This window comes from Stenella coeruleoalba (assembly GCF_951394435.1).
Source record: "Stenella coeruleoalba genome assembly, chromosome: X".
NCBI classification, from domain to species: Eukaryota; Metazoa; Chordata; class Mammalia; order Artiodactyla; family Delphinidae; genus Stenella; species Stenella coeruleoalba.
This window is the reverse complement of record NC_137152.1, coordinates 56,611,650-56,638,357: the sequence shown is the minus strand read 5'-3', so window position 1 is coordinate 56,638,357 and position 26,708 is coordinate 56,611,650. Positions and strand designations below refer to the sequence as shown.

Here is a 26,708-nt window from a genome sequence, read left to right as displayed (position 1 = left end):
AAGGTAAAACATAACTAGACCCACAAAGATTTTAGATATTTACATTATCATATACAGGATATTAAATAGATATGTTAAATACATTTAAGGAAATAAAAAAGTACAGAGCAAGAGACTATCAAAAATGACCTGCTACCGCATAGCACAGGGAGATCAGCTCGGTGCTTTGTGACCACCTAGAGGGGTGGGATAGGGAGGGTGGGAGGGAGGGAGATGCAACAGGGAAGAGATATGGGGATATATGTATATGTATAACTGATTCACTTTGTTATAAAGCAGAAACTAACACACCATTGTAAAGCAATTATACTCCAATAAAGATGTTAAAAAAAACGACCTGCTAGGTTTGAAAAAGAACTAAATAGAATACCTAGAAATGAAAAATATAATAATTGTTATTAAAAACCTTGATGAAGTTTTATGCATCAGTTGATGAGAAATTAGGAAACTGGAAAATACATCTGAAAAAATCACACGAAATTCAAAAAAGAGGTACAAAGAGATGGAAAATATGAGTGCTTAAGAGATATGGAGGATAAAGCAAAAAGGCCCAATATTAATCTCTTTAGAATTCTGCAAAGAAATAATAGAAAAGGGGGAGAACCATTCAGATAAACCATAGCTGGAAAGTTTCCAGAATTTTGAAAAAACAAAAATCTGCAGGTTCGGCAAAACTAAGAAATTCCAGGCAAGATAAATAAAAAGAAATTAATATCTACATGCATCACAGTCAACTGCAGAACACCAGAGACAAAGATAAGATCTTAAAACAAGCTACAAGGAAAAGACTGATCACATACAAAAGAACAAGTAGACCAATAGGTGACTTCTCAACAGCAACATTGGAAGCCATATTAGAATATAATGTTGAAAGTGCTTCGAGAAAATAATTTTCATCTTAAAATTATATATACTGTGGCCCACTCACTGAGCCGCCACTGAGGACTCAGCAGCTTCCCCCTCGAGCCCCCTCGCTTCCTGACGCTCTGTCCCCCCCACCCGCCTTTTCCAGCCGCCACTTTCTGCAGGCCATTTCCACCGAGGAAAAGGAATCGTATCGTATGTCCGCTATCCAGAACCTCCACTCTTTCGACCCCTTTGCTGATGCAAGCAAGGGTGATGATCTGCTTCCTGCTTGCACTGAGGATTATATCCATATAAGAATTCAACAGAGAAACAGCAGGAAGACCCTTACTACTGTCCAAGGGATCACTGATGATTACGATAAAAAGAAATTAGTGAAGGCGTTTAAGAAGAAATTTGCCTGCAATGGTACTGTACTTGAGCATCCAGAATATGGAGAAGTAATTCAGCTACAGGGTGACCAGCGCTAGAACATATGCCAGTTCCTCGTAGAGACTGGACTGGCTAAGGACAATCAGCTGAAGGTTCATAGGTTTTAAATGCTTCTGGCTCACTGAAGCTTACGTGAGGATTTCCTTGCAATGAGCAAAATTTTCCTTCTGTCCCTTGTCACAAGTTTAAAAACCTCACAGCTTGTATAATGTAACCATTTGGGGTCTGCTTTTAACTTGGACTAGTGTAACTCCTTCATGCAATAAACTGAAAAGAGCCAAAAAAATTATATATACTGTGAAACTGTCTTCAGAGAATAAAGGCAACATAAAGGCATTCTAATATAAAAAAAATTTAAAGCATTTACCACCAACATTTGTCACTGAATAAGGAAAATTATCCAAAAAAGAAGTTCCGAGATATACAAAAGAACTTTAAGTAGAAAACAAAAGTTAAACATGTGGGTAATATTAGTAATTTATAATTTGTGGGATTAAAAGAAGACAAAAAACACAGAATTTAAAGGCTTCACAATAGCAACTCATGTTGTTGAGGATTAGAGTCAAAACATTTTAGGGGTCCCTTCAAGAAGAGGGTACATATGTTAATTAACTCTAGGTTTTATTGAATTAAGTAAGCATGTTAGAATTTCAAAGATAGCCACTAAAAGAAGAGAAAAAGAATGAATATCTTCCAAAGTAATAGAAGTGGAAAAGTGGAACAAGAAAAAATCAATTGATTCAAAAGAGGAAAAAACTCAGCAAAAATGGAACTCATGGAATAAAATAAGACAATATAAATAAATCCAAATATAAGTCTTTTTCTTAAAATACAGTTTTGGAAATTTAAAAACACTTTTAAATAACTCTTTAGGTCAAAGAAGAAATCTTAATGGAAATTAGAAAATGTTTAGAAATGAGCTTGTATGTTGCACCTAAAGTGGTGGTTACAGGGCTGTTTATAGCCTTAGGAGAGTATATTAAAAAGGAAGAGGGAGTTCTGTGGTGGCCAGGCTTTCACTGCCATGGCCGATGTTCGATCCCTGGTCAGGGAACTGAGATCCCACAAGCTGTTCAGTGCGGCCAAAAAAAAAGGAAGAAAGGCTGAAAGTTAATGAGCTAAGCATTCAACTTAAGAAGTTAGATAATAAACAATAGAATAAATCCAAAGAAAGCAGAAGGAAGGAAATAATAGACACAAAAGCAAAAATTATTAAAATATAAAACAAAGTAGAGAAGATCACCAAAGCCAAGAATAGCAAGAGTCTATGGCATTTGAGCCATGACTCAATCCCTTATCACAACTCCCCCCACCCCACCTCTGCTTTGCAGAATCTCTACCCCAAACTCACTACTCTGGGCAGATGCAGCCAAGAGGATGGAGGTTCCTTCCCCCTGCAGTACCCAGTCTGGGGTTATGATCTCACCAAGGGAAGGTCAGGCTGCTGGAATTTTTCATCTCTCCCAGCTCCATGTTGCAGAAGCTCAAGTCCAAGCAGGCATGGTCAAGAAAACCAGATCTCTTTTCCTCCACCCAGCTCCCACTCTAACCTGGGCAAAACTTTTTGGCCAACCCAATATAAACCCTGAACTGTGATAGTAGCCTCCAAACCACAAAGATATCCAACAATAAAGGTTAAAAATCTAACTGACTTGGGAGGCTTAAGCACAACCTTGACAATAAATGGCTTGTGCCAACCCAGGAGTAACCCCTAGGTAGTCAAGCAAAGAAATTTAAAACAAGGGGAAAAAATCAGAGCAGGGACATCAAGCTTTATACTATAGAGAGGATAAACTTTATAATTTTCATTCAAGTTATCAAACAAATAACCAAGAAATTAAAAGCCACCAGCCTGGGGTGGGGTGGGGAATCAGTATCCCATAGTTCCTACCATATATTGTCTACAATGTTCAGATTTCAACAAAAAAATTATGAGAAAAGTAATTTTTTCCTGCCCCTCCTCCAAAAAACAGGAAAATATGACCCATACACAGAAGGAAAAAAAAAGAAAAGAAAAGCAATAAAAATACTCTCTTTAAAGAGGCTCAAGTGGAGGATGTAGCAGACAGAGATTTCAAAACAATTGTTATAAGTATGCTCAAAGAACTAAAGGTTGCTTAAAAGAAGTAAAGGAATGTGTGATGGCAATGTCTCAATAAATATAAATTATCAATAAAGAAATCGAAATTAGGGCTTCCCTGGTGGCACAGTGGTTAAGAATCTGCCTGCCAATGCAGGGGACATGGGTTCAAGCCCTGGTCCAGGAAGATCCCACATACCACAGAGCAACTAAGCCCATGCGCCACAACTACTGACCCTGCGCTGTAGAACCCATGAGCCACAACTACTGAAGCCTGTGCACCTAGAGCCTGTGCTCTGCAACAAGAAAAGCCACCACAATGAGAAGCCCATGCACCACAACAAAGAGTGGCCCCTGCTCACTGCAGCTAGAGAAAGCCCACACACAGTAACAAAGACCCAATGCAGCCAAAAATAAAATAAATAAACTTATTTTTTTAAAAAAGGAAAGAAATGGAAATTATAAAAAAGAACCAAATGTATATTCTGGAGTTGAAAAGTATAGTAACAAATGAAAAATTTGCTAGAGGGGGCTCTACAGTAGATTTGAGTTGGCAGAAGAAAGAATCAGTCCACTTGAGGATATAACAATAGATATTATGCAATCTGAAGAACAGAGAGGAAAACTGAAGATGAACAGAGCCTCAGCGAAATGTGGGATATAAATAAGTGCATCAATATATGCATAATTGGAGTACTAAAAAGAGAGGAGAGCATTAAAAGGACAGAAAAAGATATTCAAAAAGACTGCTGAAAACTGTTCAAATTTCTTATTTTCTCCTTTTTTTTTTTTTCCTTATTTTGGCCACACTGCCTGCACGGCTCACAGGATCTTAGTTCCCTGACCAAGGATAAAACCTGGGCCCCAGCAGTGAAACTACAGAGTCCTAAACACTGGACCACCAGGGAATTCCAAAATTTCTCAAATTTGATAAAAAAAAAACTTTACACACCCAAGAAACTCAATTAATTCTAAGTAAACCCAAAGAGATCATACCCAGTATCATCATAGTAAAATGTTGAAAAACAAAAAGAAAATCTTGAAAGCAGGAAGAGGAAAAAAAACACATCACATACAGAGGAACCCCCATAAGATTAACAGCTGACTTCCCATCAGAAGCAATGGAGTCAAGAAGGATGATATAGTCAGACTACTGACAGTTAAAAAAAAAAACACCAAGAATCATATATCTGGCAAAAATGAAGGTGAATTAAAGACATTCGCAGATGGAAAAAAAAAAACAGAGAATTCATTGCTAGGATACCTTTCTTTTTTTTTGACTTAGTGTATTATTTATTTATTATTTTGGAGTATAATTGCTTTACAATGGTGCGTTAGTTTCTGCTTTATAACAAAGTGAATCAGTTATACATATACATATGTTCCCATATGTCTTCCCTCTTGCATCTCCCTCCCTCCCACCCTCCCTATCCCACCCCTCTAGGTGGTCATAAAGCACCGAGCTGATCTCCCTGTGCCATGCGGCTGCTTCCCACTAGCTATCTACCTTACGCTTGGTAGTGTATATATGTCCATGCCACTCTCACTTTGTCACAGCTTACCCTTCCCCCTCCCCATATCCTCAAGTCCATTCTCTAGTGAGGTGGATGGACCTAGAGCCTGTCATACAGAGTGAAGTAAGTCAGAAAGAGAAGAACAAATACTGTATGCTAACACATATGTATGGAATCTAAGGGGAAAAAAAGGTCATGAAGAACCTAGGGGTAAGACGGGAATAGGGTACCTTTTATTACGTATATTTTTATTATTTTGGCTGTGTTGGGTCTTTGTTTCTGTGCGAGGGCTTTCTCTAGTTGTGGCAAGCGGGAGCCACTCTTCATCGCTGTGCACGGGCCTCTCACTATCGCGGCCTCTCTTGTTGAGGAGCACAGGCTCCAGATGTGCAGGCTCAGTAGTTGTGGCTCACGGTCCCAGTTGCTCCATGGCATGTAGGATCTTCCCAGACCAGGGTTCGAACCCGTGTCCCCTGCATTGGCAGGCAGATTCTCAACCACTGCGCCACCAGGGAAGCCCAGATACCTTTCTTAAAAGAAATACTAAGTGAGGTTCTTCAGGCTGGAAGCACGTGATGTCAGACAATAATTTGAATGCACATGAAAAACAAGGAATGCTTATGAAGGTAATTATGTGGGTAATTAGAAAAGGCAGTGTAATTGCATATTTCTTCCCCTTTCCCCTCTTGACTGATTTAAAAATCAATTACATAAAGCAATATGAATATGATTGTATTATTGGGACTATAATATATAGAAACATAACATATTTGACAATAACAGCACAACAGAAGGGAATGGGAAGAAAGCTGTACTGAAATAAGGAAATGACAATAATGGTAATTCCAATCCACAGAAAGAAATGGAAAGAACCAGAAGAGTAAGAATGTTAGTGAACACTATAAATATGTATTTATTCTCTTCTCTCAGTCTTTATTTATTTATTTATTTATTCATTTATTTATTTATTGTATTTTGGCTGCACTGTGAAGCATGAGGGATGGTTCCCTGACCAGGGATCAAATCTGGGCCTCTGCAGTGTAAGGGCCAAATCCTAACCACTAGGCCATCAGGGAACTCCTCTCAGCCTTTTTAAAAGACATAAAATTATATAAAGTAATAATTACAGCCATATATTGTTGGATTTATTACATATATAAATATATATGTATGTATGACAATGATATCAAAAAGGGGGAGGCAATGAAGCTATATAAAATGTCTGTATTTCGCTAGAACTAAGTCAGTATAAATCTGAAGTAGATTCTAATAAGGTGTATATTATAAGCCCTAGAAAAACCACAATGAAAATAACTCAAAAATAAATAATTTTAAAATTCATTAAAGGAATTAAAATGTTACATGAGAAAATATCCACCTAATACTAAGTAAGATAACAAATATAGACATGTGACATATAGAAAACAAAAACCAAAATGGTGATGTAAATCCAAGCATATAAATAATAACAATAAATGTGACTGAATTAAACAATCCAATCAAAAGAAAGATATTATCAGACTGGATTTTAAAAAAAGACAAGGTCCAACAATATGCTGTCTACAGGAGGCACACTTTTCATCCAAAGGCACAAATAGGTTGAAAGTAAAAGGATCAAAAATGATATTCCATACAAACAACAACCCTAAAAAGCTGGAGTGGTTAAACTAATATCAAAATATAGACTTTATAGGGAATTCCCTGGCTGTCCAGTGGTTAGGACTCCATGCTTCCACTGCAGGGGGCATGGGTTCAATCCCTGGTCAAGGAACTAAGATCCCACATGCCACACGATGTGGCCAAAAAAAAAAAAAAAAAGGAAAAAAAATAGAGACTTTATAACAAAAAAAAATTACTAGAGATGAATAGGGACATTTCATAATGATAGAAGGGTCAATCCATCAGGAAGATACAATTGTAAACGTATATGTACCTAACAACAGAGTCCCAAAATACATGAAACAATAATTGACAGACTGGACAGAGTGGAAGAGAGAAATAGACAAACAATAATAGTTTGAGAATTCAATGCCCACTTTCCATAATGGATAGAACGACTAGGCAGAAGATCAAGGGAATAGAAGACTTGACCTAAACTAGACCTGACATAGATCTATGAAACACTACACTGGAAAACAACAGGACAAACATTCTTCTCAAATGCACATGGAACAGTCTCCAGAATAGACCATAGGCTAGGCCATAGAGTGTAGAAGGAGTGAAATCATACAAAGTATGTTTTCTGACCACAATGAGATGAAAGTAGAAATCAATAACAGGGAAATTTGGGAAATTCACAAATATGTGGAAATTAAAAAGCACATTCCTAAAATGACCAGTGGGTCATAGAAAAAACCACAAGGGAGGGACTTCCCTGGTGGCGCAGTGGTTGAGAATCCATGTGCCAATTCAGGGGACACAGGTTCAATCCCTGGTCCAGGAAGATCCCACATGCTGCAGAGCAACTAAGCCCGTGTACCACAACTACTGAGCCTGTACTCTAGAGCCCATGAGCCACAACTACTGAGCCTGCGCACCACAACTACTGAAGCCCATGTGCCTAGAGCCTGTGCTCTGCAGCAAGAGAAGCCACCGCAATGAGAAGCCCGCGCACTACATCGAAGAGTAACCCCCGCTCCCGCAACTAGAGGAAGCCCATGCACAGCAATGAAGACCCAACGTAGCCAAAAGGAAAATTTTATATTTAAAAAAAAACCACAAAGGAAAACAGAGAATAATTTGTGATGAAGGAAAATGAAGAAACAACATACCAAAATGTATGAGATGTAGCTAAAGCAGTGCTCAGAGGGAAATTTGTGGCTATAAACACCTATGTTAAAAAGAAAGATCTCAACTCAATACCCAACCTTTCATCTTATGAAATCTGAGAAAGAAGAGCTAACTAAATCCAGAGCAAGGATAAGGAAGGAAATAACAAAGATTAGAGAGGGAATACATGAAAAAGAAAAAATAGAAAATCACTGAAACCAAAACTTGTTTTTTGAAAATGTCAACAAAATTGACAAGCTTTTAGCTAAAATGACTAAGAAAAAAGAAGCAAGACTCAAATAACTTAAATCAGAAATGAAAGTGGAAGCATTACTACCAATTTTACAGAAATAAAAAGGATTATACTACAACTCAATAGCAAAAAAATAAAATCCAATTTAAAAATGGGCAGAGGATCTGAACAGACATTTTTTCAAAGAAGACATACAGATGGCCAACAGATACATGAAAAGTTGCCCAACATCACTAATCATCAGGGAAATGCAAATCAAAACAACAATGAGATAACACCTCACACCTGTTAGAATGGCTATTACCAAAACGACAAATGTTGGAGAGGATGTAGAGAAAGGGGAACACTTGTACACTGTTGGTTGGATTGTAAATTGGTGCAGCCATTATGGAAAGCCATTATGGAGATTCCTCAAGAAATTAAAAATAGAGCTACCATATGATCCAACAATTCCACTTCTGGGTATTTACCCAAAAAAATGAAAACACTAATTCAGAAAGATATATACACCCCCATGTTCACTGCAGCATTATTTACAATAGCCAAGATATAGAAAAAACCCAAATGTTCATCAGTGGATGAAGATGTGGTATATACAGTCATCCCTCAGTCTCCTTAGGAGATTGGTTCCAGGACACCCCACAGGTACAAAAATCCACGAATGCTCAAATCCCTTATATAAAAAGGCATAATATTTGCATATAACCTATGCACATCCTCCTGTATACTTTAAATCATTTTTAGATTACTTGTAATACCTAATACAGTGTCAATGCTATGTAAATAGTTGCTAGCATGCAGCAAATTCAAGTTTTGCTTTTTGGAACTTTATGGAATAAAAATATTTCTAATATTTTTGATCCATGGTTGGTTGAATCTGTGGATGTGGAACCCAGTGATACAGAGGGCTGACTGTGTATACAATGGAGTACTATTCCACCATAAAGAGCAGGAAATCTTGCCATTTGTGACACCCTGGACGGGCCTGGAGGGCATTGTGCTAAGTGAAATAAGTCATAGAAAGACAAATATCACATGATCTCATATGTGGAATCTAAAAAACAAAAACAAACAAAAAATAACCAAGCATAGATACAGAGAACAAATTGCTGCTTGCCAGAGGAGGGGGCTGGGGGATTGGCATAGATGAAATGGGTGAGGAGAGTGAAAAAGTACAAATTTCCAGTTATAAAATAAGTCATGAGGCTGTAAAGTATAGCATGATGACTATAATTAATAACACTGTATTGCATATTTGAAAGTTGCTAAGAACGTAGGTCTTAAAAGTCCTCACTGCAGGAAAAAAAATGTTGTAACTATGTTAAAAAAAAAGGGTTATAAGAGGAATACTATGAATAATTTTATGCCAGCAAATTATATAATGTAGATGAAATAGGAAAATTCCTATAAAGGTACAAACTGCCAAAACTTAAGATTCAAGAAGAAATAGAAAATCTGCATAGACCTGTATCAATTAAACAGATTGGATTAGTAATCAAAAACTTCCCACCAAAGAGAGGTCCAGGACCAGATGGCTTCACTGGTAAATTCTACCAAATGTTTAAAGAAGAATCAAAAGCAATCCTTCCAAACTCTTCCAAAAAATAGAAAATAAGGGAACATTTCCTAACAATTTTATGAGGTCATAATTACTTCAGATTTCAAAACTTTTTACAAAGCGAAACTAATCAAAACAGTGTGGTATTGACATAAGGGTAGAGATATAGATCAATGGAATAGAATTGAGAGTCCAGAAATAAACCTTCATATTTATGGTCAATTGATTTTTGGCAAGGGTGCCAAGAAAATTCAGTGGGGGAAAGAATAGTCTTTTCAGAAATGGTTGTCTACATGCAAAAGAATGAAGTTGGGCCTCTACCTAACAACATGTATAAAACTTAAAACACATCAAAGATGTAAATGTAGTGCTGAAACTATAAAACTCATAGAAAACGTTGGTGTAAATCTTCATGACCTTGTATTAGGCAATGGTTCCTTAGGTACAACACCAAGAACGTAAGCAACAAAAGGAAAAAAATAGATAAATTGGACTTCATCAAAATTAAATACATACACTGGAATTCATTGAAATTCCTTTCTGTTACTAGCAATATCTTCAAGTAAGTGGAAAGACAGCTCATAGAAGTAGAGAAAATATTTGCAAATCATATATCTGATATGGGACTTGTATCTAGAATATATAAAGAACTCTTACAACTCAATAATAAAAGACAAATAACAATTTAAAAATAGGCAGAGGATCTGAATAAACATTTCTCCAAAGAAGATATACAAATAACCAACAAGGACGTGAAAAGATGTCCAACAATATTAGTCGTCATGGAAATGTAAATCAAAAACACAATGAGATAACAATTTCCCACTCATTAGGATGGCTAGAATCAAAATGACAGATAACAATAAGTGGTGACAAGATGTGGAGAAATGGAACCCTCACACACTACCTACTAGTGGGAATGTAAAATGGTACAGCTGTTTTGGAAGACAGGCTGGTAGTTCTTCAAAAGCTAAAGCATAGAGTTACATTATGACTCAGCAATTCCACTCCTGTACACCCAATGAAAACATATGTCCACACAAAAACTTGGACACAAATGTTCATAGCATTGTTCATATTGGCCCAAAAAGTAGAGACAACCCAGATGTCCATCAACTGATCAATATATAAGTATAATGTTGTATAGTCATACAATGGAATATTGTTTGTCAATAAAGAGGAATGAAGTACCTGAAGACCACAAATTCTATGATTCCATTCATATGAAATGTCCAGAATAGGCAAATGTATAGAGACAAAAAGTAGATTAGTGGTTGCCTAGGGCAACATGAGGTGAGGGGATGGAGAATGACTGCTAATGAGTACTGTTTTCTTTTAGGGGAACAAAAATATTATAAAAGTAGATTGTAGTGATGGTCACACCACTCATGAATACACTAAAATATATTGAATTATATACTATGAATAGTTAAATTGTATGGTATGTAGATTACATCTCAATAAAGCTGTTTCTTAAAGAGATAATGGTGGTTTGAACTAGTGTGGTATCAGTGTAGATTGTGCGGAGTGATAAGAATCTGTATATATTTTGAAGGTAGAGGAGGATCTTCTGACATATTGTGAGTGCTGTGAGAGAAAGCAAGGGCTCAAAGATTTTGCTCTGAGCAACTGGAATGATGGACTGAGCAACTGAGAGAGAGACTGTGGGAAGCTCAGTTTCGGGTAATAAGAGTTCAGTTTGGACATGTTGAGTTGGAGATGTCAAGCAGGAGGAAGGAATATATATATTCCTTCCTTACACACACACACACACACACACACACACACACACACGCATGATAGCTCCAGAGAGTGAGTTGAACTAGCATTGCAAAATAGGGTGTTAGCATATGGATAGAATTTAAAACCATGAGAATGGATGTGATCACCAAGGGAGTGTGGATAGCTAGTGAAGAGAAGAGGTCTAAGGACTGGCCCCTGGAACAGTCCAACATTAAAATGTTGGGGAAATGAGGAAGAACCAGCAAAGAAGACTGAGAGGGAATAACCAGTGAGGTAAGAGGAAAATCAAAAGTGTGTGCTGTCCTGGAAGCCAAGTGAAGAAGTGTTTTGAGGAGGAGGGAGTGACCAACTATGTCATATGTTGCTGAGAAATCAAATGAGATGAGGACTGAGATGTGACCATTGGACTTAGTAGCTGTGTAGTCATGGGTGACCTTGCCAGGAACAACTTTGATGTAACTAAGTGAAAAAGTCTGATTGGAATACATTTAAGAGAGAATATAAGGAGATAAGTCATTTCTATAAACCAACAACAAGAATCAAAACTGCAATTTTTAAAAAGATACAGTAGCAATAAAAATATAAGGTATCTATGTAGAAAATCTAACAAAGGATGTGTCAGAGATCCTCTATGGAGAAAATTATAAAACTTTATTGAAATAGAGAGCCATGTTCTGTACAGGTAGGGCTAATCAATATTGTAAAGATATCCTTTTCCCTGAGTCAATCATAGTATAATTCCAATCAAAATCCCAATAGGGTTTTTCATGGAATGTGACAAGTTGGTTCTACAGTTTATATGGGAGTGCAAAGAAAAGCCAAGGCGTTCTTGAAGAACAAGGTAGAAAAACTTACTCTCTCAGATATTAAGATTTATCATACAGCTATAGTACTTAAGAGTGTAAGTAAAGAGGTTTGACAAATAGGCCAATGGAACAGAATAAAAAACTCAAAAATAGACTTATTCCTGTTTGAAAATTTGTTGTATGACAGGTAGCATTGCAGATCAGTGGGGGAAATGATTAATTCTATAATAACTAGTGTTGGGAAAATTGGTTAGCCATAAAGAAGTAATAAAATTAGATTCCCATCTCACATCAAACACAAAAATCAATTCTGGGTATACTAAATACTTTAAATTTTTAAAAGAAAATATAATTCAGAGGTTCTCAACTGGTAGTACCTCCACCCAGGGAACATTTGAAAATGTATGGGAGTGTTTGGGATTGTTATAATGACAGGAATAGTGCTAAAGGCATTTGGTACCCAGGGTCCAGGGATGCTAAAGTGTCCTGCAATGTAAGAGCCAGCCCCACATAAAGAATAAGTGCCCTGCCCCAAATGCCAGTAAACTCTTGGTCACAAAGAAACATGATAGGAGAAATTTTCTGTGATATTGGGATAGGGGAGAATTTCTTTAAAGAAATACAAAAAGCACCAACCATAAAGGGAGAAAGTAATAAATTCAGTGACATTAAAATGAAGTGCCTCTTTTCACCAAAAAACCCCAGAAAGTGAAAAGGCACAAAGTGGAACACCATATTTAGTGCTCATATAACTGACAATGTATTAGTATTTGAGATATACAAATTTCATATACCAATACATAAGAAAGAAAATCTGGAAGAAAAATGAGCAAAAGATATAAACAAGCCTTTCACAGAGGAGGATATCTGAATGCCAAGAGACATGAAAAAGTGCTCAACCTCATTAGTAATCAGGGAAATGCAAAATAAAACCACAAGGAATTAACACAACATTGTAAGTCAACTATACTTCAATAAAAAAAAAAAACAAGGAATGACCAAAAAAGAACATCATGAAATTCCATTTTGATCCACCAGATTGCAAAAAATGATGTAAGTTAAATAATCCTAAGTGTTAGTGAGGATGTGGAGCCGTTAGTGAGGATGTGGAACACTTACACTTCTGGTGGGAGTGTGTATTGAAAGACCTATACATTTGGGTTTGGCATTATCTAACAAATTTGAACATGTGTGTACTTTACAACTGACTGATTCCACTCCTAGAAACAGACCTTAGAGAAACTTGGGCAAGTGTACTGTAAAGAAAGTTTATAGCAATGTTTAGAATAGGAAAAAAAAAAAACTAGAAACAACAGATGTTCATCAACAGTAGTGTGTCTCTCTTGTAGTAGACTTAACGGTGAAATACTAGGCAGCAATGAAAAGGAATAAAACACCACTGCAGATAACCATGGGAGAGGTTCTCAGGCACGATTCTGAGTAAAAACAAATTACAAAAAAATTTAGCATGATACCAATATTTACAGTTTGAAAGCAAGCAAAACTAAAGAGTTTGTTGCTTAGGGATAGCCGTATATGTAGGAAGACGATGAAGAAATGCAAGGGAGTGACTTAAGTTCATGATCGTGGGTACCTCTGGGAGAAAGGCAGGGTGATGGGCTGCAGAGGAGCCTGCAGGGAGCCGCAGTGGCGCTGGTAATGTTCTGTTAAGGCAGATGGTGGGCTCACAGGTGTTGATTCTATTATTATGCTTCATGATTTATATATTAAGTATATTTCAGGTAGAAATTACATACAAATATGATTTACATATATTAAGCATTTTGTGTATATATCAATTGCATCATTTCTTTAAATGAAGGCTGGAGAAGGAGGGGATTCTCCCGCTCCTTCTGAAACTTTCAGGCTACAAGCGGCAGAAGAGAAAAAAACTCTTTTAAGCAGTTGCCTCTGTTCACAGCAGCAGTGTTGCCTTTGGGGGCACAGTGCTCCCCGGTCTCCTCGTCCTGCGGGCCTTGGAACCAAAGGTAGGCTGCAAATGGCAGGATGGCCCTTTCCCAGCTGGGTCAGGAGTACAGGAATAAGCACTCCCTCTCTCATAATTAAGGCTGTGCTCAGTCACCGGGCCTGCCAACATTGTCATGGGATAGCAATTGAAACAGCCAGGAGGAAAACACACAGACTTTGCCAAGGCAGATACATTTGAGGGTCTCTGAAGGTGGGGGTGGGAGAGCAGACAGGAAACATGGAGCCAGTAGAGAGAGGTCAGACTGCTTTCAATGGCTCGTGTGACCCTGGGCAATTCACTTCCCTTCTCCAGGCTCCAATTCCTCCCCAGTCTTCTTCGGGGTTTAACTGGAACATACTTTATAAAGTTGCTTCCAGCCCGAACACCCAAGGATTCCAATTCTAAGGCCACTTGAGGGGAAAACGTTTGCACATTTACACTCCTAGTCTCCAGATTGGTGAATAATTAAGCTCCTCTCTATTGATCAGAGCTGCTGACAGTAGTGCTGAGTTGGCTGTCTGATAGTGTGGAAAAACAAACCCACGTGCAGCTACAAATGGCCATTCTGGAGTAAGAAACTCCCATTTACACAATTAGCCTTGAGAATATAAATAGAAGTAGAAGCAAAACTGTCCCCAAGCCTGTGCAAGCCTGTCCTCCCTCCTCCAGACTGCCTTTGACAACAGAGGTTTCTGTCTCTTCGTTCACAGCCTTCCTTTGGCGTTCTTCCCCACATGCATGTTTTGAGGGGGGAAAAAACTCCCGTCTTTCTTTGTCAAGTTTTCCCCACTTAACCTCCCTTACCTCTACATTTTTCCTCGTTTTAAACCAACCACCATCTCTACCAGAAGAGACTTGTATGAGTAAAATGAGCTTTGTCATTTGGAGGTTGGACTAAGGGTTAAATTAAAGAGACAGCTGTCTATACAACTGGCTAGAATGAGGGGAGGGCTCGGCCGCATTTGTGCCAGCTGCTTCTTACTTTTATTCCTTCCTGCTGTTTGTCTCCCTTCCACCCCTCTGGCCAGGGCTGCTGAGCAGCAAGCCTCCCCGAGCTACTGGGAAGTTTCAAGTAGTGAGCTGGGGCTAAGGGGACCTAACGTCCTCCTGTCATAACTTCCCCTAGACAAAAGATGTTTAGGTCTCAAATTTGGAACTGAAAAGGAAATTGAAAATGTACAAGCCACTTTTCCATCCCTTGTAGATAATCACCTTCCCCTCCTTCAAAATCTTCTAGGCTTGTTTAAAGCCATCTTTTGCTCTTAGCGCTTTTTTCTTTCCCTTGAACTGTAGTTTTTTTGTTTTGTTTTTCTTAGCAGCACTTTTGAGGAACTGCTTTTCTAAAGGAAAGAGAGACTATGTGTTACTCTGGGTGAGTCACTGTTCTTTAGTCAATGCTGGTGAGAATCTCAAAGATTAACGAAGATTGCCAAGGGTGGCTGCAGTCCAGCACCCAAACGCTCACATAATTTGCCCCTCTTTCCATTTTAGGGTGAAAATAATCATGGACAAGAGGGGGAGGGGATTTATGTGAATAAATAAGATACTGTTTTACAGCCAAGGCAACATTTCAGATTCTCAGCTGGCAGAAGAATTCTTGAGGCTGATCTGTAGTAAAAGCATGAGCAAACTGCTAAATGGAATGCAAAGAGAACCCTGGGCTTAATCTCCGTTCCAGTCAGTCTACAGAGGAGTCTCAGAGCAGTACTATTCCTGGAAGGCAAAGTGCTTACCCACACACTGCCCCACCCCCAGCGTGAGAAATCTAGGGCCTCCAGGACTGTGCCAGCACCCTGGCTCTTATTTCTGCAGTCCAGTTGCTTTGGTGAAATAGGAGTGTACACTGCCTCTCCATGAAAGGACCACTCTGAAAGCGATTTATAAACTGTAAAGTACCAGGGGACGTCAGGTGGCCCTGTCACTCACCCATTCTCTTGTATACTGCACTCCTTCAGTTGTCTTTTCTCATTATTGGACAAAAACCACAGAATTTTGTGGTGAGAGGTCAGGCCCTGCATATAATCAATCATGCACAAGTCCCAAGGCATAGAAGCATAAATAGGCCTTAATTCTGGATTTCCTAGTCTACACATGGAGAGCATTTGCCAGCCAGCAACCTCACAAAGACGTCATAGAATGGTCAAGGAATGACCCTAAGAAAGCTTTTGGTGGGGAGATAGCTTTAAAGCTTCTTGAAGGAAAAACTCTCAATTTCAAGATGCTATTATTATTCCTGCATTGAAGTAAAAGCCCTGGTGTTCGTATAGCCTTTTATTCCAATGTCAAATATCTGATGACTCCTCACAACTTTGCTTTGAGGTGGAGAGAAGGCAGTCGTGCCGTGGTCGCTGTCTCCAGTGGGAGGCTCTGCCTACAGTGACCAGATGGTAAGATCAAAGAGCCAAGGCCCATCCACTTCATGGACTGGTGACTCCTTGGACTGTATTAAAGGACTTCCATCTCTGGCTAGAACCTCACCCAGACTCTATATTTAGTAAACAAAGGAACTTGAAATTTGTAATAAAATTAAATTAAAAAACAAGAACTTTATCATTCCATTCACCCATCTGCCCATTGTTTATTTTGAGTGTGTACTTAACAGCACTTTCCAGAACAGAGTAATCCCTATGTAGAGACAAAGATGGCTCTAATACCAGGGCAGTGGTGTGTGTGGGGGGGAGGAAGGTTGCATTCCTTCCCTCCCCATCCTCCTTTTCCCAGAGCCCATCCAGCTGACAGGTGCCAGAAGGGAAGAAATGTTAGCAAATGTTAGTTTCCAGCCCCAAAGAAGCTGTCACAAAAAGGAGACAGAACAAGGCAGCCTATAAAATCCTTCAACTGAGGGATGTAGCGAGACCTATCTAATTACACAAGATTAGAAACGGTTTAACTTGTTGAGAATGTGCTACATGTGAAATGAAATAAAATGACACCTCTGGCACCCTGTAATGATACTGTGTTGGGAGGAAAGCACAAAGGGTTTGTTCACGCTATATCAGTAACACCAGTTTTTCTCATCCAACATTTTCGACACATCTGGTTTTCATATGGTGGTCTAAGTGAAGTAAGTTAACTTTTCACCCACTGTTCTGGCCCTCCTTTTCTTTCTTCACTGTACACTTCCATTTGTGTTGGCATTGTCCGTCTCTCACCCATCCCTCCCCAAGCTAACAGACGTGGAAGAGGATTATGCTGAGAAACTTGGCTTATCTCTGGGCTTTTGATTATTTTACTGTTCAAACAGTGCTAACACAGATTTGAAAGCAAGACTGGTCTTTGTTCCAGCTAAATACAACAGAGTTTAGCTTTGGCCTTCTACTTAATATGTTCAACTACCAATGCTGAATAAGAACTCCCTAAGTAATCAATGAGTCACAAAACCTCCTGATTTTCAAAATTAGGGAAAGATGATCTCAATTTTTTTTTTTTTTTGGCCATGCCGTGTGGCATACAGTATCTTAGTTCCCTGACCAGGGGTGGAAACCGTGCCCCCTGCAGTGGAAGCACAGAGTCCTAACCAGTGGACCGCCAGGGAAGTCCCCTCAGTTACTCTTAACTAGAATGCTCAGAAAATGTGGAGTTGGCCTAACTGGTTTCTAGGTAACACAGGAGTGATTGACCATTTTGTGCCTGTATTGACCAAAAAATATATATATATAGTATTGATATTTGGTGATTATATACTAAAGGTCTACAAGATAGGTGTATTTCCAATGAAAGTAGCATTTGCAAACTATAAAGTGAGTTTCCTTCTACACAACCGTCATCAGAAACAGAAAAAGGGTTTTATTCCCCAACAACCAGAGAAAAATTAGTAGGATTTTGCAAATGGCTATGATTAAAAGCCAAAGTTTAGACATTTTTAGTGCTTTGATACAAAAAAGGTTAATAATGTTGACTCGGTTTTTGTGGTTTTTTACCTTCTTTAGATTTGTGCCTCACAGGACTTTGTAAACAGCAAAATTTGTAACTCTAAGCTGACAGGGGTTGTCTACTGTGATTATAAGGTACAATTTAAGCTGTGTGAGATCTCGACTCTTTAAGGACCTTTTCCTGTGTTCTGAATTTTCTCTGGACTGCAGATTGTAATTAGAAGGAGAGGGGCATGAATGATCTACAGGTCTTCTAAGAGGTGCAAAATCTTTCAGGTGGCTTCTGATGAATTTTTCCTCTGTCTGAAAGCAATCCAGCAGGGAACTTCTGTAGCAAATGCCTTAACCCCAAGAAGTAACTAATAATGGACCATTTCATGCCCTCTGGCAAGCCAGTGGGGGTGATGGTTTGGGGCACATGTACCATTCAGTGACTGGAACATCACAAGGATGTCTGTCTGTGAAGGGCTTGTGCCTGCTATGTGGCGCCATAAAGGGGCTAGCAAGAATTGCTGTCTATAGCCTTGACCTAAGAGAAGCACCATTTGTACCACATTCAATGTCAGCAAACCTTCCTTCATTAAGCACATACTATGTGCAAAGCCTTGTTAGGTTTCTGTAACACTCTCTGTAATGTGTTACTAGATTTATTTTCCAAAGTGGTCAGGGAATTTCATCAATCATTTACTGACTACTATATGCAGGCATTGTGCTGGGGATACCAAGATGAATCAGAGGTGTTCCCTGACTTATGGAGCTCAGAGTACAGTGTGAGAAAGAAAAAATTACAATGGAGTATGAGAGTAGAAGTTCTATGCAAAGAGCTTTGTGAGTGTAGAGAAAGGAATGATTCTCTCAGGAGGACATCAGAAGGGCTCACCAAGGAGATGATATTTCAGTTGATATCCTGAAGGATGGGTAGGATTTCACCAGGCAGACAGGAGAGGGGGAAAGAGAATTCCAAGCAGAGGGAACAGCATGTGCAAAATCTTGTTAAAGCACATTAGACAGTTCTTTTTATCATCACTTGAGAGGGCAAATGTAAGTTGTACTGATGTTGAGCTTGGATTTTTTTTCTCATGATTACATTGCCATTTTTAAATACAGGACATGATATTTTAAGGTAATGACAAGAAAAGACCTGATAGATTTGAAAGTTCTCCTTATTAAGCTGTGATGCTTATGTAGTATCTTGCACATAGCAGGCCCTCAATCAATGCTTACTGAATGATAAATCCCATATCTCTTTCCATTTATAAATTGCTACTCTATCAAGAATCAGCTTACAGAGCAAAACTTCTGCCTGTGACTTAGGAATGGATGTTCATAGTTCTGCTCTCTGTCACCTCAGCCTCCTCTACCCTTGAGAAGTATGTCTCTGCAACTGAACCTTAATTGTGTTGGTGAGTGGTAGGGAAAACTGCCCTTGCTTTGAAACCTCAGTAACACAGATTTCTACTTGGAGGGCCTCTATCTAATTGAAATCCCTCCAAAATGCCTTTTGAATGGGGCAGTGCTCGTGTTGATGACATAGGGGATTGCTATACTAGAAACAGTAGTGATAATAGCTAATATGGACAGGTACACCTCACATTTTAAATTTTATAATAGAACCTAAACATGATTGATCAAACAATTTATATGGCAGTAATAAAGATGTGACTTGTCTGCACTGAACAGCCTTGACAGCGTAACGTGGTACTGTCTATTCTTTTTTGCTTAAGAAAGAGAAGATAAATTTTTATTATTTTTATAAATTATGCAATACGGGCTTCCCTGGTGGCGCAGTGGTTGAGAGTCTGCCTGCTGATGCTGGGGACACGGGTTTGTGCCCTGGTGCAGGAAGATCCCACATGCTGCGGAGCGGCTGGGCCCGTGAGCCATGGCCACTGAGCCTGCGCATCCAGAGCCTGTGCTCCGCAACGGGAGAGGCCACAACAGTGAGAGGCCCGCATACCGCAAAAAATAAATAAATAAATTTAAAAAAGCAATAATCTTTAGGATAGCAATAAATTTTTGCCTTGAAAATTACCAGGGAATAGATGACAGAGAATGTAGTTAGATATAAACCATTTGCAAATTATATGCAAGTACACTTGTAACCCTTTTATTGGGTGTCTGGATCCAGTCTTTGGGAAAATTCCCACCAGGGAATCTTGTTTCATCGTGAATCTAAAATGTATGAGAAAAATACTTCAGTTCCAAACCTTAGCAGCCATGTGACTGGCTCTTTCAGGCCTAATCTCTATAGCTACACCTTTCTAGAAGCCACAATACCAGGCCACAGAATGTACTCTCTCTCAGCCCCTCCATTGCACTAGGTAAATACTTTCCACAAATAGTCATTGAGTGCTTCCTAGAGCCAGGCACAGTGCTGGGTTCTAATAATACAGAAGTAAATAAGACAACCGCATCCCTGCCCCCATGGCGCCCTAAGGCTAGTGAAATGGCTCGTATCCTCTTTTGGGTCATAGTCCTTTTGAAAATCTGATTCCAACTGGCCCTACTACATTACTTAAATATTAAGGTGGCAGCTTCCTGTTTTCCCAAAGAAAAGCAAAAACTTTTGTCCCTGTTGAATGGAGTCATGAAATCCAGTGTAGGAGGTTATTCTTTCTAGACGTTAACCTTTATCCTCTTTTGGAGCCTGTAGTATGGTAGAAAGAATGTGGGATTTTGAGCCAGTTTGGGATTCTGATCCTCTAACTAGCAGTGGGACCTGGGTAATTTACCCAGTGTCTCAGAAGCTCAGTTTTCTCATACGCACTATGCAATGTGATTGTGAAGACTGAAGGAGTCCATGTGTATGAAGCACCTCACACAAGGTTGGTGCTCCAATCCATGTTAGTAAGTGAGAAAACTAGATTTTGAACCCAAGTTTTTCTGACTCAGAAACCTAGTCTCTCCACTTCCTTACAAAGGGTCTGAAAATACTGGCTTATATTTAAGTCTCACCAAAACTCCATAAGGGAAGGAAGAAATACCACAGCTGAAGAAGCAAATGGATAGAAAGGAAGAAATATGCTAATTTGTTTAGAGACACTTAGGACATCTGTGACAAAGCTGACACTAATTCCAGAGTCTCAGTGTCCTTTTCTAGCTATGAACACTCAGCATCTCTCCTTGTGCAGTTGTATCCTTCTATAGGGATTTTTTGACTACCACCATGTGCCCAACGTGGTTGTAGGTGCTTCTGGTGATTTAAAAGACATGATCTATGACTTATAGGAAGTTATAGCCTAGTGGGGAGGCAGAAGCTATACCCAACAAACAATTAGAGAAAAATTGCTTAAGATGGCATATAAATAAGGACCAGTACTATAGCCAATATTAAGTGTATCAGTCAGCTTGGATTGCCATAACAAAATACCATAGACTGGGTAGCTTAAATAACAGAAATTATTTTCTCACAGTCTAGAGGCTAGAAGTCCAAGATCAAGATGCCAGCATGGTAGGTTTCTGATGAGTGCTCTCTTCCTGGTTCATAGATGGCTGCCTTCTCTCTGTGTCCTCACATGGGAGGGAGAGAGAGTAAGCTCGCTGGTGTCTCTTCTTATAAGGGGACTAATCCCATCATGAGGGCTCCACCTTCATGACTTCATATAAACATAATTATCTGCCAAAGACTCCATCTCCAAGTACAGTCACACAAGGGGATTAGGACTTCAACATATGAATTTGGGAGGGACCCAGTTCAGTCTATAGCACTAAGTGTTATAACCATGAGGGCATGACTTCTCTTTGTTTAATTAAAATTTTTACTAACACTACTAACATTTCAAAATGTTAATGCATAGTGTAGTCATTAAGGCTTTTTTTTAAACAAGGTGTATCCTAGTCACTGTAGTGTCACTGCTATGGTTTGTACCCATATCAACTCCTGCCTGTACTATTGCAATAGTCTCATTCACTCATTCATTCATTCAACAAGTAGCATGCTTACTCTGTGCTACACACTCGGGAATCCAGTGCTTAAGAAGCTGGGTGTGAATCCTGCCTTTAGGTGCTTATATTTCAGCCACGGGGACAACATTTAAAACTCACTTACGAAATTAATTATTTAAATCCAACTGAGATGAGTGCTACCAAGTAGAAGTAGAGGAAGTTGAGAGCATATGACATGAAAAGGTTCTCTAATCTTGGGAAGCATCAGATTCACTGCAATGAGATTAAAGCTGAGCTCTGAAGACCAAGTAGAGGCAACAAGGCAAGATCTTGGAAGAAGAGCTTTCCTGGCAGAGGAAACACCATGTGTGAAGGCCCTAGGAGAGAATAGAGCAGTGCTTCTTTGAAGAACTGAATGAGAGGCAGTAAGGCCAGAGCTGGGAAGTCCAGGGAGAGTAGGTGAAGTTGGAGAGATAATCATGGAACTGGTTATTATAGGACCTTGTAGGCCATGGCAAAGACTTAAGACTTAAGAGCACCAAGTAATGGGCAGCTGTTGAAGTGTCTTAAGCAAGGGAAAACCAAGATGTGCACATGTATGTATTAGTCTTCTCTGGCTGCTATAACAAAATCCCACAGACTGGGTAACTTAAACAATAGAAATTTATTTTCTCACAGTTCTGGAGGCTAGTTGTCCCAGATCAAAGTCCAGCAGGGTCAGTTCCTGGAAAGAACTTTCTTCCTGGCTTGCAGACAGCCACTTTCTTGCTGTGTCCACACATTGCCTTTCCTCAGTACATGCACAAAGAGGGGAAAGGAACAGGGAGAGGGAGAAGGAAAGAGAGGAAAAGAGAGGGGGAATGCGGGAGGGAGAGAGAGAATGGGATCAAGCTCTGATGTCTCTTCTTATAAGGGCACTAATCCTATGGGATCAGGGCCTTACCCCTATAAACTTAATTATTTCCTTATTCTACATATTGTCACATTGAAGGTTAAGGGTTCAAAACATGTTGAATTTAGCCTGTAGCAGTGTGTTATGTGTGTGTGTTTCATATCAGTTTTATTTTGAATTTTTGAATTTTATTTTCTTTATTTTTTTTATACAGCAGGTTCTTATTAGTTATCTATTTTATACATATTAGTGTATATATGTCAATCCTAATCTCCCAATTCATCCCACCACCACCACCCCCCCCCCCGCCACATTCCCCCCTTGGTGACCACACGTTTGTTCTCTACATCTGTATCTCTATTTCTGCCCTGCAAACTGGTTCATCTGTACTATTTTTCTAGGTTCCATAAATATGCATTAACATATGATATTTGTTTTTCTCTTTCTGACTTACTTCACTCTGTATGACAGTCTCTAGATCCATCCACGTCTCTACAAATGACCCAATTTCATTCCTTTTTATGTCTGAGTAATATTCCATTGTATATATGTACCACATCTACTTTATCCATTCATCTGTCGATGAGCATTTAGGTTGCTTCCATGACCTGGCTATTATAAATAGTGCCGCAATGAACATTGGGGTGCATGTGTCTTTTTGAATTATGGTTTTCTCTGGGTATATGCCCAGTAATGGGATTGCTGGGTCATATGGTAATTTTATTTTTAGTTTTTTAAGGAACCTCCATACTGTTCTCTATAGTGGCTGTATCAATTTACATTCCCAACAACAGTGCAGGAGGGTTCCCTTTTCTCCACACCCTCTCCAGCATTTGTTGTTTGTAGATTTTCTGATGATGCCCATTCCAACTGGTGTGAGGTGATACCTCATTGTAGTTTTGATTTGCATTTCTCTAAGAATTAGTGATGTTGAGCAGCTTTTCATGTGCTTCTTAGCCATCTGTATATCTTCTGTGGAAAAATGTCTATTTAGGTCTTCTGCCCATTTTTTTATTGGGTTGTTTGTTTTTTTAATATTGAGCTGCATGACCTGTTTATATATTTTGGAGATTAATCCTTTGTCCGTTGATTCATTTGCAAATATTTTCTGCCATTCTGAGGGTTGTCCTTTCATCTTGTTTGTAGTTTCCTTTGCTTTGCAAAAGCTTTCAAGTTTCATTAGGCCCCATTTGTTTATTTTTGCTTTTATTTCCATTACTCTAGGAGGTGAATCAAAAAAGATCTTGCTGTGATTTACATCAGAGTGTTCTTCCTATGTTTTCCTCTAAGAGTTTTATAGTGTCCAGTCTTACATTTAACTCTCTAATCCATTTTGAGTTTATTTTTGTGTATGGTGTTAGGGAGTGTTCTAATTTCATTCTTTTACATGTAGCTGTCCAGTTTTCCCAGCACCACTTCTTGAAGAGGCTGTCTTTTCTCCATTGTGTATCCTTGCCTCCTTTGTTGTAGATTAGTTGACCATAGGTGTGGGTTTATCTCTGGGATTTCCATCCTGTTCCATTGATCTATATTTCTGTTTTTGTGCCAGTACGATATTGTCTCGATTACTGTAGCTTTGTAGTATATTCTGAAGTCAGGGAGTCTGATTCCTCCAGCTCCATTTGTTTCCCTCAAGACTGCTTTGGCTATTCGGGGTCTTTTGTGTCTCCATACAAATTTTAAGATTTTTTTGTTTTAGTTCTGTAAAAAATGCCACTGGTAATTTGATAGGGATTGCATTGAATCTGTAGATTGCTTTGGGTGGTATAGTCATTTTCACAATATCCATTCTTCCAGTCCAGGAACATGGTATATCTCTCCATCTGTTGGTATCATCTTTAATTTCTTTCATCAGTGTCCTATAGTTTTCTGCATACAGTTCTTTTTTCTCCCTAGGTAGGTTTATTCCTAGGTATTTTATTCTTTATGTTGCAATGGTAAATGGGAGTGTTTCCTTAATTTCTGTTTCAGATTTTTCATCATTAGTGTATAGGAATGCAAGAGATTTCTGTGCATTAATTTTGTATCCTGCAACTTCACCAAATTCATTGATTACCTCTAGTAGTTTCCTGGTGGCATCTTTAGGATTCTCTATATATAGTATCATGTCATCTGCAAACAGTGACCGTTTTACTTCTTCTTTTCCAATTTGTATTCCTTTTATTTCTTTTTCTTCTCTGATTGCCATGGCTAGGACTTCCAAAACTATGTTGAATAATAGTGGTGAGAGTGGACATCCTTGTCTTGTTCCTGATCTTAGAGGTAATGCTTTCAGTTTTTCACCATTGAGAATGATGTTTGCTGTGGGTTTGTCATATATGGCCTTTATTATGTTGAGGTAGGTTCCCTCTATGCCCACTTTCTGGAGAGTTTTTCTCATAAATGGGTGTTGAATTTTGTCAAAAGCTTTTTCTGCATCTATTGAGATGATCATATGGTTTTTATTCTTCAGTTTTTTAATATGGTGTATCACATTGATTGATTTGTATATATTGAAGAATCCTTACTCCCTGGAAAAAATCCCACTTGATCATGGTGTATGATCCTTTCAATGTGCTGTTGGATTCTGTTTGCTAGTATTTTGTTGAGGATTTTTGCTTCTATATTCATCAGGGATATTGGTCTGTAATTTTCTTTTTTTGTAGTATCTTTGTCTGGCTTTGGTATCAGGGTAATTGTGGCCTCATAGAATGAGTTTGGGAGTGTTCCTTCCTCTGAAATTTTTTGGAAGAGTTTGAGAAGGATGGGTGTTAGCTCTTCTCTGAATGTTTGATAGAATTCACCTGTGAAGCCATCTGGTCCTGAACTTCTGTTTGTTGGAAGATTTTTAATCACAGTTCCAATTTCACTACTTGTGATTGGTCTGTTCGTATTTTCTATTTCTTCCTGGTTCAGTCTTGGAAGGTTATACCTTTCTAAGAATTTGTCCATTTCTTCCAGGTTGTCTATTTTATTGGCATAGAGTTGCTTGTAGTAGTCTCTTGTGATGCTTTGTATTTCTGCGGTGTCCATTGTAACTTCTCCTTTTTCATTTCTAATTTTATTAGTTTGAGTCCTCTCCCTCTTTTTCTTGATGAGTCTGGCTAAAGGTTTATCAATTTTGTTTATCTTCTCAAAGAACCAGCTTTTAGTTTTAGCTTTTAGTTTTATTGATCTTTGCTATTGTTTTTTTATTTCTACTTCATGATTTCTTTCCTTATACTAACTTTGGGTTTTGTTTGTTCTCTTTCTCTAGTTCCTTTAGGTGTAAAGTTAGATTGTTTATTTGAGATTTTTCTTGTTTCTTGAGGTAAGCTTGTATTGCTATAAACGTCCCTCTTAGAACTGTTTTTGCTGCATCCCATAGGTTTTGGATCGTCGTGTTTTTGTTGTAATTTGTCTCTAGGTTTTTTTTTTTTATTTCCTCTTTGATTTCTTCAGTGATTTCTTGGTTATTTAGTAAGGTATTGTTTAGCCTCCATGTGTTTCTTTTTTTTACGTTTTTTTCCCTGTAATTGATTTCTAATCTCATAGCATTGTGGTCGGAAAAGATGATTGATATGATTTCAGTTTTCTTAAATTTACTGAGGCTTGATTTGTGACCCAAGATGTGATCTATCTTGGAGAATGTTCCATGTGCACTTGAGAAGAAAGTGTAATCTGCTGTTTTTGGATGGAATGTCCTATAAGTATCAATTAAATCTATCTGGTCTATTGTGTCATTTAAAGCTTATGTTTCCTTATTAATTTTCATTTTGGATGATCTGTCCATTGGTGTAATTGAGCTGTTAAAGTTCCCCACTACTATTGTGTTACTGTCGATTTCCTCTTTTAGAGCTGTTAGCAGTTGCCTTATGTATTGAAGTGCTCCTATGTTGGGTGCATATATATTTATAATTGTTATATCTTCTTCTTGGATTGATCTCTTGATCATTATGTAGTGTCCTTCCTTGTCTCTTGTAACATTCTTTATTTTAAAGTCTATTTTATCTGGTATGAGTAGTGCTACTCCAGCTTTCTTTTGATTTCCATTTGCATGGAATATCTTTTCCCATCCCTTCACTTTCAGTCTGTATGTGTCCCTAGGTCTGA

The 26,708-nt window shown here is 38.5% G+C and overlaps 1 protein-coding gene, 1 long non-coding RNA gene and 1 pseudogene across 4 annotated transcripts in view; 2 read left to right on the top strand and 1 right to left on the bottom strand.

Moving 5' to 3' along the window:
* The window catches only part of HDAC8 (histone deacetylase 8), a 244,890-nt gene that overhangs the window by 157,300 nt on the left and 60,882 nt on the right, over positions 1-26,708 (top strand). The window lies entirely within an intron of this gene.
* Positions 1-26,708, bottom strand: part of LOC307180951 — a 142,285-nt gene that overhangs the window by 109,275 nt on the left and 6,302 nt on the right. The window lies entirely within an intron of this gene.
* LOC307180098 (eukaryotic translation initiation factor 1-like) lies at positions 1,005-1,760 on the top strand (annotated as a pseudogene). Its single transcript has one exon. The product of its transcript is annotated as a eukaryotic translation initiation factor 1-like (transcript).